This window comes from Takifugu rubripes, chromosome 8, assembly GCF_901000725.2.
Source record: "Takifugu rubripes chromosome 8, fTakRub1.2, whole genome shotgun sequence".
Taxonomy (NCBI): domain Eukaryota; kingdom Metazoa; phylum Chordata; class Actinopteri; order Tetraodontiformes; family Tetraodontidae; genus Takifugu; species Takifugu rubripes.
In genome coordinates this window covers 7,277,847-7,291,094 of record NC_042292.1, presented here as the reverse complement: position 1 = coordinate 7,291,094, position 13,248 = coordinate 7,277,847, and the positions used below count along the sequence as shown (strand labels likewise).

Here is a 13,248-nt window from a genome sequence, read left to right as displayed (position 1 = left end):
TCTGGCCAACGACGGTTTGGTCTTGATGTCTTCTTCGTTGGTTTCTGCCCAGTCAAAAATGAGAAAGCAGCTCTGCGGCTCAGTCTGGCTGTTGCCGAGTCCTTCAAGTTTCATTCCAAGCCGAATTTAATCTCCTTAACTTGAATTACAACTTAATCCTGTCGCACGCCGCTCTTACTGGGACCAAAAAAAAAGGAAGTTTGGTAACGACGACGGAGCGCTGGTGCGTTTCCCAGAGAAGCGGTATTTGAATACAGAGGGAAGGTCTGTAGGCGAGTGTGCACAGAGCCAGATTCTGATCCGTGAGGAACGTGAGAGGTGAAGGCAAACGCTCCCTTCACAGCTTTATTCTCACGGACAGATTGAGCTCCATTCGTCCTCAGTTCTCTTCCCGCATCTCCCCTTTCGCAGTGATGTCTTCATTGTGTCCTCCTCCTATCACACTGCTGTCCTTGCCACCCTAGTTTTTGGCTAATTTGTCCTCTTTTCCACTTGTCCATCTTTTGTCTCATTCATTTTCTCTCCTTTGGCATTTACAGTGAAATCCTCCATCATTTTCCTTCAGATCCCTGAATTGTTTCAGTTCCCAGAGTGCTTGCTTGCGTTCCGGGTGGATTGCTGCAAATTATAATCCGACAAACAATCTGCCGTTTTGATTTGGATCAAACTAAAAGGTCAAAGGCCAGTCCCGGTTCCACTCAGGTAACCTTTCAATTTGAGCCACTTTTAAGCAAACCTGCGAGCCTTACATATTCTTCAAGGTTATTGGAGGTCGTTCAATTGAAGGTGATCTCTTTCATCTGCTTGTAGCAAATCCCCTTCATGGGTTTCTTTTCATTTTTCCTTCTCTTTATTTAAAAACGCATGTAAATGTCAACAGGACTGCGTACCACATGTGCCGCAAAATAAGGTTTTAAAAGGAGGCTTAAAGGACAGCAATTACCAAGTCTCATTTGCTCGCCTGCACACTCCCTTTCTGTCAGAAAATTGAGATCAGGAGCTTCCAGCAGGTGAATAAAAGCGTCTGCAGCTAGCTGGCGCAGAGGGTTGTGACCTCTGCGCTGTAATGGCTCGCCGAGTGGGCGGCTACGGTAACAGCGTGGGTCAGCAAAGCGACACAAACACACCACGGAGCGCAGTCCAGGCTCTGACATCAGACCTCAGCTCTATTTACTGGAGTTCCAACATGGAGACATTTCAGGGTGGTATTTTTTAAGTTTCTTTCAGCCTTTAGCCCAGTTAACGTAACAAGATTTCTGAGCGAACTCACATCACAATCTCGATGACACGAGTTTGCTTTCATGCAAACGTGTGGCTTTAGCTCTATAGCTTCACGAGTCTCTGATCATAAATGGTTAAAATGAAGTGACGAGCACAGACGCACATGGGTGAACATCAAACTGTGCTGCTGTCAGTCAAAAGTTGTTGGCGTAACAGAGCGTGCGTGGTACAGAAGTGCAACAGACATGTGACGGTGCTGCTCCGGCTGAGGCTGACACAAAGTTTCGCTCAATCCACGATTTTCTCTAGTTCTGGGTGGGAGATTTAGGTTCATCTTAAAAAAAGAGAGATGTTTATTTCTGAAATAATGCACATAAAAGAGCAGCTGCACACAGAGAAAGAGCTGGATTGGCTCTGAGCTGAAGCCACCCTCCATCTCCTCAGTGCACGTGTCCTGCACCTCAGCCGTTCCACTCCCATCGGCCGGGCTTCAAACAGACCAGGAGCCAATGTAGCGTCAGTTCTGGCGGGTTATTACCGCGCCCGCCAGCCTTCATCCCGCTAATCACTCCACCGCCGTCACCATCATCATTTCTAAAGGCACAGGCGGTCTGAGACGGTGCTGACGAAGCAGCCGAGGGGCTTATGGGCTCAGCTCTGACACCGATTTAACCGTAAATCACATAAAGAATTATACTCCCAAAACCAGATAGCAAACATAAAAAGCCTTCACCTACTCTTGCAAAATGACTGATAGTACAAATTAAAAGTGCACTTTTCTGGCTGCCCTTGGTTAATAGAATGGTAATACTTCAACAGTTAATAATAAAACTCCCATTCATTACGCTTTTTAACACACTGACATCTTTCCCTTTTCTCCCTGTTCCATTTTTTGTGTCCCACTGGATGTGAGAAAATCTCTGTTTTGTCCTCCAAAGAAGTTCATTTGGACCCTCCACATAAAAAGTGATGTGACAACTGAGGAAATTACTTGTTTATCACATCTGTAATGATTTTAAGCCCCTTTATTAAGACTCCAAACTCACGCCGGTTTCCCTCCTACCAATCAGACAGGAGGGAAAGCTAGAGTGGCGCCTGTGAGGCAAAACCCAGGGGAAACAAGCCAAACAAACCCAATTTCCCTGACGCAGCTCATTAAACCTGCCAGAGCGAGGCAACACCTGACTGACAGGATGAACACTGAGCATTTTAAAATATTAGTCATGAATTATTTAGAAAGGTGAAACTAAATAAATAATAAATAAGGACAATACTCTGGAGAGTCCCATCCTGACAGAAAGGCCACCACAGAAGAAATATTCCTATTAGGTTCTGCTTATTAGTATGTCGTTATTTCCATCCAAAGAAACGCCGTGGATGAAGGGTCAACAGGTCTCAACGCCATCAATCACCTCTCAGCGGGGTCTCTGCCTTCATCCCGCTTAGCTGCTTCCCATCATCATCCTCAGTCTTATTTTAAGTATTAGTTTCCTACTTTTCTCTTATATTACCCCCCATCCCCCTACACCTGTGGCAGCCGTCCATTATCATTCCATACGTCTGTCTAATCCACATCATGGAAAAAGGCAAGCGTGTTGAGGGAGAGGGACAGACACACACACACACACACTCACACACACACACACACAAAAAGGACCTCCTCATCAAAAGAGCAATCATTACTCAGTGGGGGCTGGAAAATCACCCACTAGGTGGGGTGGGAGAGGGCCGTGCCAGTTATCAAATAGACATATGTGTGTGTTTGCCTGTAGAAATACATGCTTGTGTGTGCGCGTGCGCGTACATGTGTGTGCGCGCATACGTGTGTGTGTGCGTGTGTGTGTCAGTCCACAAGTTTAATGATTCGTCCCAGCCAATTTTCAGCCAGTGGCTTCTCTTTGTGGGAAAATGAGGTTTGCAGTTAATGTAGCACAGAAGGGCTGCTTGTGATCACGCACAGTGTGTGTGTGTGTGTGTGTGTGTGTGTGTGTGTGTGTGTGTGTGTGTGTGTGTGTGTGTGTGTGTGTGTGTGTGTGTGTGTGTGTGTGTGTGTGTGTGTGTGTCCATGGCTCAAGGCAGAATATTAGTTGGAACCATATGGGAGAACTCATTACGGAGGAAGGTTTGGGAATGCCGTGATGCCTTCGTGTTTCAGGATCCGAACTCGGACAGGACATGCCTCCGGCATGTGCACGTGTTTGAGCGTGCCCCTGTGTGCTCAGCTTCTGCCCCTTTTATTAATCAGATTTTGTTTATCCAATTTGTGCGAGATGTATTCATTTGAGTTATTGTGAATATTACCTGTCCTTCAAGGGAAGCACACACACACACACACACACACACACACACACACACACACACACACACACACACACCCCCACAGGCACCTCTCTGAAAATACACTTAATTTTTTCCTTTAAAGACATGTGGAAACAGACACACATCATCATCTGACACACATTTTACAAACAGGGATGCAAAAATCATGACGGCGCTGTCACTGATGTGTCGCTGATGTGTCAGTGTGTGTGTGTGTGTGTGTGTGCGCGCGTGTGTGTGTGTGTGTGTAGGGGGGGAGGGGGGTCCCAAAGGAGGAAATAAGTTTGGTTTGGATGTAATGAGCAACTGAAAGGCAAATGAGCCCTTGGATGTGACGGCCTCTATCTAAACCCAGACAGGCTGTGTCTGGGGAGAAGCTTTATTGCTGAGAGAATCCAAAATGTCATTCATTTATCTGTACTCCCCCCAACACACACACACACACACACACACACACACACACTTTATTCTACTGCTGTCATATTCTTATTTTCCCCCTCTCTCTTTCTTTCTCACGTCCCCCACTCTTTGAGCTCACCCTTCCCCGGACAAAAATGTTCCCCTATCTTAATAAATCATGTTTACGTATTTACTTGCTTTCTTGTTTGTCAACGTTGGCAATAATTGGCTCGTTACTGCCCCCTGCAGTGCACTTTGATGGCAGCTGTTAACAGAATGGCTCCATTTGTGAAGGGTATTTATGTAGGTGGGACCCCTGAGTGAAAGATGCTTTAAACAGACCATTTTAAATACAGATTCAGAGGCTTTTATGGCTGAAAACAGGTTTGGATGAGACCAGCAGCTGGCAAATGTTCCCATATTGAATTAGACATCGCTCACATCATTTCTGATTAACCTTAAATAAACTTGAATTTGGAAAATCCAGAGTTCCGAGTAAAACTTGCGCTGAGGCTATGTGACACAACTGAGCCAACTGATAATAAACCTTGCATTGAGCTAGTGACGCAGACTTTTGGTTCCAAGGTCAAGATTAGCCTTTTAACCAAACATCTGCCCTGATGCCTGCAAAGCTGTTACAGTGAAATGGGCTCTAGGGTTTGGAGATATTCTGGGAAAAGCAGTGAAACGATAACCTGAAGAACAAACTTCTGCCGATGAATCATATCAGTGAAAAGCAAGAAAATATAATATCTTTGAACATCCCAAACTGCTGATGCGGGGCAAATATTGTGAGGGGGCTTTTTCCCTCCTGTAAAAAGAAAAAGATGAAGGTTTGGGCCAGGCAGGGGTGCAGCCTGGCTCCACGGTTTGTAGCTCTCGGCACAAGATAGTCCAGAGTTGACAATCAGGCTAAAAACGGGGCAACAGCCAATCACATCCTGAGCTGCATCCCAGTCAGAAAACTGAGCCGACAGCAAAACATGGCAGTGATTCTGTTCAGAGATCCGACCAAACCCGACCGAGTCCGAGCGACTGGGCGAAGAAGCTAAATCTGGCGTTTGGAGACGCCGACCATCACGTCTTCAGCCCTCAATTCCGCTCGACTCAGCTCTCTTCGCCTGCCCTATTGTTTCACGGCCGCTCCCATTCATCTTTGGCAAAAGAACAAAAATCAATATCCATTCGCTGGCGCGCTGCACTTGAGGGATGTAAATAGCAGAAATCTGACATTCGCAGGATATAAAACAACGGCCTTTCAATATAATCAACAGCAGTGGCGAAGCCATTCCTCAAGAGATCCATAGTCTTATTACAAAAGGTACAATAATTTTGTGGTGCGAGCTGCCGATGGAGGGTGGTGGCGACAGTCTGATGAGTCAGGAGTTGTGTGACAGGCTGAGGAGGGATGGAACTCTTCCATTCCATGTGGTCCTGTCTGTGGTTACAGAGGTGTAAGATGAGCGCTTCCAGAGATCAGTTCAAACATGCGGAAACTGGATCTGGGTAAAATAAAGTGCACACATGTGACTCACAAAAAGGTCGCCGGGAGGGGGGGTAAAATCCCGGGAGCTCCAGTGCAGGACAACACGCGGCGTGTTGAAATTCCATCCCCGATGCGTCCATGCAAAAAGGAGGCGAATGGAGCGCAAAGTGTGAGCGGAGGAAGAGCGAGAAGAGACGGAGACGCGAATGCAGACGAGTGGAGAGATCAAACCCGCTCAAGTGTGCGCCAGAGTGAAGCGCTCCCTTTGGAGCGCGCGCACGCCGCTGATGCCTCGCTGCTTCCGACGATTGTGTGTTTGAGGGGAGAAGCGTGCGCGTGCAACACACGCTCCGCTCGCGTCGCCGTTTCGTCTCCTCGTGTTTACGGGCCTCCATCAGCAATCAGCCGCCACCTGCCAGACGCTCGGCGGGGGGGGTCTTGTGTGAGTTGGACGTCTGTCTCGCCGGTTCCACCTGCTTTCACCTCAGGAAAAACAGGCCATTTAAGCACGGTGGCGATCCAACCGATCCCCCAATGATGAGTTTAAATCTGTGATGGCTCTCAAGGGCCGGTTGGGGTTCCACAGCGTCAGAGAACCTCAAGGCAAACCTTCGCTCCTCCGGGAGGTTAGAGGGGCGTCTGCTGTCTGCGCGCCAAGTGAAAGATCAAACAAGCTTTTCTACATAAAAGATGCGCACATCAGGAATTTGCTTTGATCATCCTGACTCTTTAAAAGACACACACGCTCACTGGGATGGATGGATGGATGGATGGATGGATGGATGGATGGATGGATGGATGGATGGATGGATGGATGGATGGATGGATGGATGGATGGATGAAAAAACGATTCTATTGATCTTTAATGTCTGAAATAGTCGTATCTGGCAAAGCGTCCACTCTGCATGAACACTTTGACCTTTAGCACTCGCCTGGCTGAGGCAGAACGTGTGTAGCTACTCCTTTAATTTCTCTTTACAAGTTAAAAGCAGCAACTCAATTTCCTATTCAGACACGAACGGATGAACCACGTCCTTTCTTTAGGCGAGAACACGTAAAGGCAATCGGCGTGGAAAGGAAACACATCTCCGTTTGATGAGCGGGGGCTGCGCGGTATTGGAAAAAATAATTCAAGTCATCGCCATTCTACTTCCTGTTTCCTGCTAAATGAAGCAGAGAAAGTGGTTCCAGCTTTAATATCCTTGCTTCCTCCGCAATAAATTCACTCCTTTCACTTGGGAAAAGTCTGTTTTTTTTGTAATTACTGTTTACCCATGTGATGTCCTCCCCAGAGAGTCATACGGCTGACTTTTGACCACAGGGATCTTTTGAAGGAGCCAATAATCTCATTGCACCTTAGAAAGGAATCCACTCACTCCAGTCCATTACTTAAATGCATCTTATGGTGCTAAAATAACAGAGATTAGGCCTCAGACACACGAGCAAACCTCACAGTGGCCAATTTACAAGTGTAGCTTGTTGGCTACAAGATGAGGCTAATTGCTGGACTTGTTTGATTGAGGACGCCGAAAATGAGCAATTTCAGGGTTTGACTTTTCCTGTTGGCGACAATAGGACGCAGCCGCTCGCAGCCAACAGCCTGTTATAAGCGCCTCCACTGAGAGAGAAGCTGGCAATGTTTTCCACCCAAAAAGGACGCACTGATGTAACACAGGCTCGGTCTGTCGGACGTGACATTGAGTACCAGAGCCGTGCCCACTCGGCTGTTGTGGGATTTGACATAAACAGTGTCAGGTGGGCAGTCGTGGGGGAAGCTGCCTTCCACATGAGCTGACAGTGCTGGCAAATGATGGGGGGGGGGTGTCTAAGTGCTCGGTGCCAGTTGGCATACAAGTGACAGAATAAGAAAGGCAGACTGGGATGAGCGGGGGTGTCACTGGTGTGGAAAGGGACGGGGAGCGAGCACGGGTTATCTCTCAGGACAAAGGCAGGGCGGCTTCCTTTTACACCACAGCCCTGAAAGGAGGGAGGTCAGAAGAAAATGGGAAAAAAAAAGGGAAGATTAAGTCGGTCAAGTGGCACAGTTTAAGAACAACAGCAGCACACGTTGTCCACCACAACCGTGTCGAGTTTACGGTTTAGCGTGGAGAAGGGCGGCCTGTGAATGAGTGGTTGCACAATGGTGTGAAGCAGCAGCGCATCCGGAGTGTAATTATGAATAGTTCACCAGATAATTGACATTTGAACAAGGTGTTTCAAGCTGTTCCCTGAGAGGTTCGCACCCACTTTCAGGCATGCTAGATAAATGTGAAGGTTTCTCTAGCTCAGAACAGGAACTCCAAATCACAACACACCTGATATATATATATTTTTGTTGTTGTTGTTGTTGCCTTTGAAGGTGGGAGTTTTAACTATTCAATTTTAAGGTAGTTTGTTAATAATTAGCTGAGACCATATATTGTTTTACTTGATGCCTTCTCAAACCAACCCCGCTGTCCTTCTAAACCTGCATCATTAATACGTTTATTTCTATAAATCTGACATTTATTTTGGTTTTTTTACCGAATAGCCTCTTCAGACGTTAAGTTTCAACAACCAATTCAAGGACAATACAAGTTCAATTTCCTCGTTAGACAATGATCCGCTGCCAGTTTCATTAACGTGGCGCTGGAAGACGCCTCGTTCCCCTGATCTCAGTCAGCCCTCGTTGCACCACCAGAGCTTAATTAAACGTCAGATCATTAAAACCGGCTCTCCGGCCATTAACGCCAAACCTAAACGACAGCTCGCCAGGCATCACTATTCGATAATCCCAGCCCGTCCGAAGCGCCACCTCGATGAGATTTGCCTCGCGGAGTTCAAGTCGTGTGAATTAGTCACAGAATATCCGCACAAACAGCGTCGTGGTGGATGCTAATTCAATTTTCCTTCGCAGCTCTGAAAGTGTCGTTCAGTAAACAACAACAGAGAGGCCAACAGGCGCAGCCAGCCAAGACGCCGCTGTCTCTGTGATGTGGAATAACCTTGCGTCGCAGTCCTGCAGCACAGCCGGAGCGCCTGGGTTTTTTTTTTCTTCCCTTTTTACGTCTTTACCGTCATTGACAAAGCCCCAGAAGGCTTCACAATTATGTTGTGCAGGTGCAGTCAGCAGGAAAGAGTAATTGCAGTGGGTGTTTGGAGCTCCCCGAGACGGTTTGGAAGCTCAGGGCAGAGCTGTCAGAAGCTCCCAAAGGACCCGCCGGGGTACACGCGTGTTCTCCTGCCAAGCGCAGGACGAATCTTTGTTTGGCGTTTCATTTTGCATGTGCTGCAAATACACAGCATGCACATTTGTGAGAGAGCGGGAAGCACGTGCACGTTCACCAACGGCGGCCATCTCTCGCCAGTTTATTGACGGCTGCATCAGGCCGACCTGCTGGCTCCGGGACAGTGACAGTGGCGTTCCCGGGACCTGTCAGCGCCGTCACACGTGCCCCCAGGACCCAGCAAGCTTCTCCACGCTCGGGCAGCAGCCCCGCCATGAGCGCTGACGCTCGAGGGACACACCGTGAAGGCTACGGGGTCACGGAAGAAAGAAAGTCAGACAAATTAGGAGTCGTTTGAATGAAAGTTTTAATTAAAATGAGCAGAGATGGAGATAATGAAGTGAACGATAATCCGAACAATGGAGAGAATTCACGTGAATTCGGATTAATGATGCTATAAAAGACATCAAAAGCCAAGACGAGAGGGGGGGTTTGAATTCTGGAAATGACCTTTTTGTTTCAAAAAAGGGAAAAGCTTCTGTTGACACAGCCATTCTCTAGAGGACATGCTAATAAAAAGACAACAGTTTGGTCTTTTCCCAAGGGGGACGGTGTGATGGAGGACCCTGGAGGCTCCGGCTGGCTTTGATTCAACACCCGGCACCCTCTCAAATCCTACCAGCCCATCTGAATCACTGTCTGCCTTGATTTTGCTCAGATAAACCCTCGCCAATCCCCACCGGCCCGTTTGAGACTTTGAATGTGTCTTTAAAGAGATTTCAGCTTGAAAGGTTCACTTTTGTGTCAGAATTCAGCAGAGAGCAAAGCAGGGAAGGCAAAGAATGGAGGGAAAAAAGGACAAGCCGGAGTGTTCAGAATTCTGTCTCCAGAACCAGATACGGCACTGCTGATCGAGCACAGAATATTACTATTTTATAGAATAAATGTGGCAATCATTATTTCTGAAGTGACTTCGATTAGCGCGCGTTTACTCCCTTTTTTGGGGCTGAGAAACATGTATCAGCTCAGTTCTTCTTTGCCCTTGATCCGAAAAGATGGTTTAACTGCACCATCAACTTTGTTTGAAGAGATTGTGTGTGTGTGTGTGTGTGTGTGTGTGTGTGTGTGTGTGTGTGTGTGTGTGTGTGTGTGTGTGTGTGTGTGTGTGTGTGTGTGTGGACGCCCTTGCAGTCATCATTGTTTAGCAGCGCGGTACAGAGGTGGTGGAATGAGGGGAAGATCTGCAGGCGAAGGTGCCACCTGCTCCAGATGTGGAAGAGGACGCAGATGTCCTGGTTTAATTAGCCTTGCCAGAGGTGCTGCGGCATGATTATCCAGCTCCACCCCAGGAGAATACCTATTTCACCCGGTGTGTGTTTGTGGAAGTTTGACAGCAGAGTCGATGGAGGGAGCGTTGGCTGGAATATTAATGAGCTGCTGTGAGACTTTCCAGCTGGAGTCTGAACTTTCCATGACTGGCAAACAGACGTGCATGTATGGCCTGGGTGGTTACATGCCTTCCTGGAGCTCGGACTAGTTCCGCCTGCCATCCAAACATGCCTGACCTAGTTGGGAGTGAAATGTGCCATAAAGGAACAGTGTGGGGCGAGGCAGCGCACGGTGCTAATGACACAACTCTGAGCTCTCATCTAATGAACGCCCTCGTGCCAGAAACAGGGGAGGTTTAATGGGTTTAATGGGGGGGGGGGGGGGGGGGGGGTGCGTTGCTCAAGCACGTCGGCATCAAAACTCTTCAAATGGCTTTTCCTGAAAGAGCAGCGGACGGGCTCCATGAAGCACGTGAATCGGGACGAGAAAGTTGAAGAAAACGTTTGGAGAATTGATGGAGGGAATGTCAAATGGGCTGCGAGATTCGACCCCCATTCATCTGCGAATCTTCATGCATCTGGGTTAGCGCTGTAATCATGAAATCTCTTTCGTGGCGGAGAGCTGGTCTCGCTAAGCTAATGTCTGCATGTGATTACACAAGCTGGCACACAAGAAGCCCGGCAGAAAGAAACACACCAACTGTGTCAAACCACAGAAGTTGGGGCCAAATGATGCGATTTAAAGATGTTTGCGTGATGCTAATGCGAGCCAAATTCAGACAGGAAGTTTGGTCACGGGAGAAAGCCTTTTTTTTAAATGCAGTTCAATAATTCACCTTAGAATTGAATCGGGGGTAGTTCAAGGACTTCAACAGTCTCCAGGAAGTAGTTGAGTTGCTGCTGTCATTTCTTCAATGACTGTCGCCAAAAACTGCCTCCGTGGCCACAAATCTGACCCTGAACACAAGGTTAGGGGGAAGTAAAGAGCAGCAGTGTCATAATTCTAAAAAAAAATCAAGGGAGAGAAAGTTGGTTTTCATTCAAACGGGGATCCTGACAAAATGGCTCCATAAAGGAAGAAACATAGCTTCTCAAAACAGTTTGCGTGAGCACAATCGTCCACAGGTGAATTCATTTCCTTCACCTCACAGCAAGACAGATCTCCCCAAAACACCACAAATAATTCACATTAACACGTCTGAGGACTTTAGCTGCATTGATCTTCTGACGCGACGCTGTCGTACATAAATCTACAGCAGGACAATGAGCCACGGGGCCGAATTCAATTAAAGTTTACCTCATAACTGTGGCATTTGATTTGCATTGCAGTCTTTTATTACGACTCGCCGGCTTGTTTTGAAGTTGCCTTTCATTACGTTCTGCTGTAATCTGAGAATTACACCAGTCAATTGGTTTTCAATATGATTTCAGCGGGGGAAGCTTTATTAAAACAACCCCTGGAATGACATCCCAGCAAGTATGTGTTTATCCACAATGCACAGGCGGATCACCAACGCACGACACCATGTCTTGAGTAAACGGATATATGATTAGGAAAATCTTCTGCACATCCTTGATTGAATCAATCAACATCTCCTGAAGTTACTTTCCAGCCACCTGAGCTCATCTATCCATTAAATCACATTGTGATGTTTCAAAATCTTATTTTTATTACCAGCAATTGTTTTTTTACTGCCGCTCACACTTTGCCAGCGTCAGGTTGTTAATCTACTGTTTACATGGGGCGCTAGCTTTTACTAGCATCCTTGCTAATCTTTTTTTTCCCACCAATTACAGTCCAAAGGTCATTTAGTTACAGTTTCCCCACACGGGTGGGAGTTCTGACATGGACGTAACAAGACGGATAGCAAACTTCTTTTTGTCACCGGTCAGCCATCAACCTCCCTCGTTGTTGTGATTTACGAGCACTCCAGCTGCTGTTCTCTCTTCCACCTGACTTTGTCATAAAGTACGTGTGAAGGCGCTGGTGGCAGGGCGACGCCGATTTATGAGGGTGGGCAGTACGGACAGAGCCGGTTTTACAGCTCCAGATTTATTCCGGGCCCATTCTGTGGCAGCATTTCGTCTTCCTCTTAATTTGAAATGGCTGCATTGTAGCTCACAACTCTTTTGACCTTCACCTGTGACCTTCGCTATTCCCCAGCAGAAAGATCTTTCCTTCATGGTTAATGTTTGCATCGGGAGGGCCAGCGTGTGTGACTCAGACAAACGGGTCCACTTCTGTCCCATAGGAAGGTGATAGAGGCCATAAATGGGGCGGCGCGCAAGTGACTCCTGCTGTTTAATAACTTCACATTAGTGTTTGAGATGAGCAAGCAACTACCAACAAAGCTGAAGTTAATGTTGTTTACTTGGAAAGCTTCCAGCACATATTCCATAGTAAATGCACCGCCCTGCTCTTTCTTAATGGCCTTGTTGCACAGCCGCCTCCAAACATTTGGCCTCTTGGTTGGACGTCTGGTTTCCAAGCGCGGCAGCTCTGCTTAAAAAGACTTTGCTAGCATCAACCTCGGTAAGGAGAGCTAGTGAGACAGAAGGGCTACAGAAGGGAAAATCAATCCACTTCCTCTAAAACATAAAAAGCGGCGGCTAACAATTCCACCCTCGGCGGGACACTCTTGCTCTTTCGCACTCTTGTGCTTCTGTTCTTCCAGCACTTTTTCTGCTCTTCTCCACCTCCACCTCTCTTCCTTCACCCCTCTCCTGCCCCCTCCCTCATCCTTCCTCCTCAGATCTAAGAAAAATAGGCACCTGGGAGCGTTTTAAAAGCACCTCACTCCTATGAAGTTCAAAAGACAAACATCTCCTACGCTTGTTTCCGCCTTTTTCTCAGGTGTCTGGGGGCAAGGGGGGTGGGGGGGGGGGGGGGCAACACAGGACGTAGTGCTTTGTTATCATAAATCACCTCATAAATCACCGTGAAACAACAAAGCTCCATGTTGACTGTTTAAAAAGGAGCCATGCAAAGCAATAACATCCACTATCTTGGGAGGAACGATCCCATTTGATAATCACAGTTATGGTGGGAAAAGGTAATTAAAGAAAGCAGCGAAGCGAAGATGAAAAGTCATTAACCAAAGTTAAACAGCGGAGTCATAAGGTGCCGACACGGTTTAAGCGCGGTTCTCAAAACGCAGAAATAAATGGGAACTAAAACGTAAAATAGCTCATCAGAACAAAGTCTCATTATGTGATGTTTTTGTTTATTATTTACTAGTCTGTGTTCATCACCTACTGTTGTCTGAAGTGTGTGTGATGGAAGCCTACA

General features: G+C 47.2%; 1 protein-coding gene across 4 annotated transcripts in view; it reads right to left on the bottom strand.

The window, feature by feature from the left end:
- Positions 1-13,248, bottom strand: part of LOC101079286 (receptor tyrosine-protein kinase erbB-4) — a 158,225-nt gene that overhangs the window by 83,741 nt on the left and 61,236 nt on the right. Inside the window, exon 1 of one of the 4 annotated variants that reach the window (XM_029840489.1) lies at positions 10,796-10,897. The exons of the other annotated variants lie outside the window; for them this stretch is intronic. The gene's annotated coding sequence lies outside the window, so the exon portion shown is untranslated. Of the gene's footprint in view, positions 1-10,795; positions 10,898-13,248 lie in introns of those variants that run through there. 4 annotated transcript variants of the gene reach the window in all.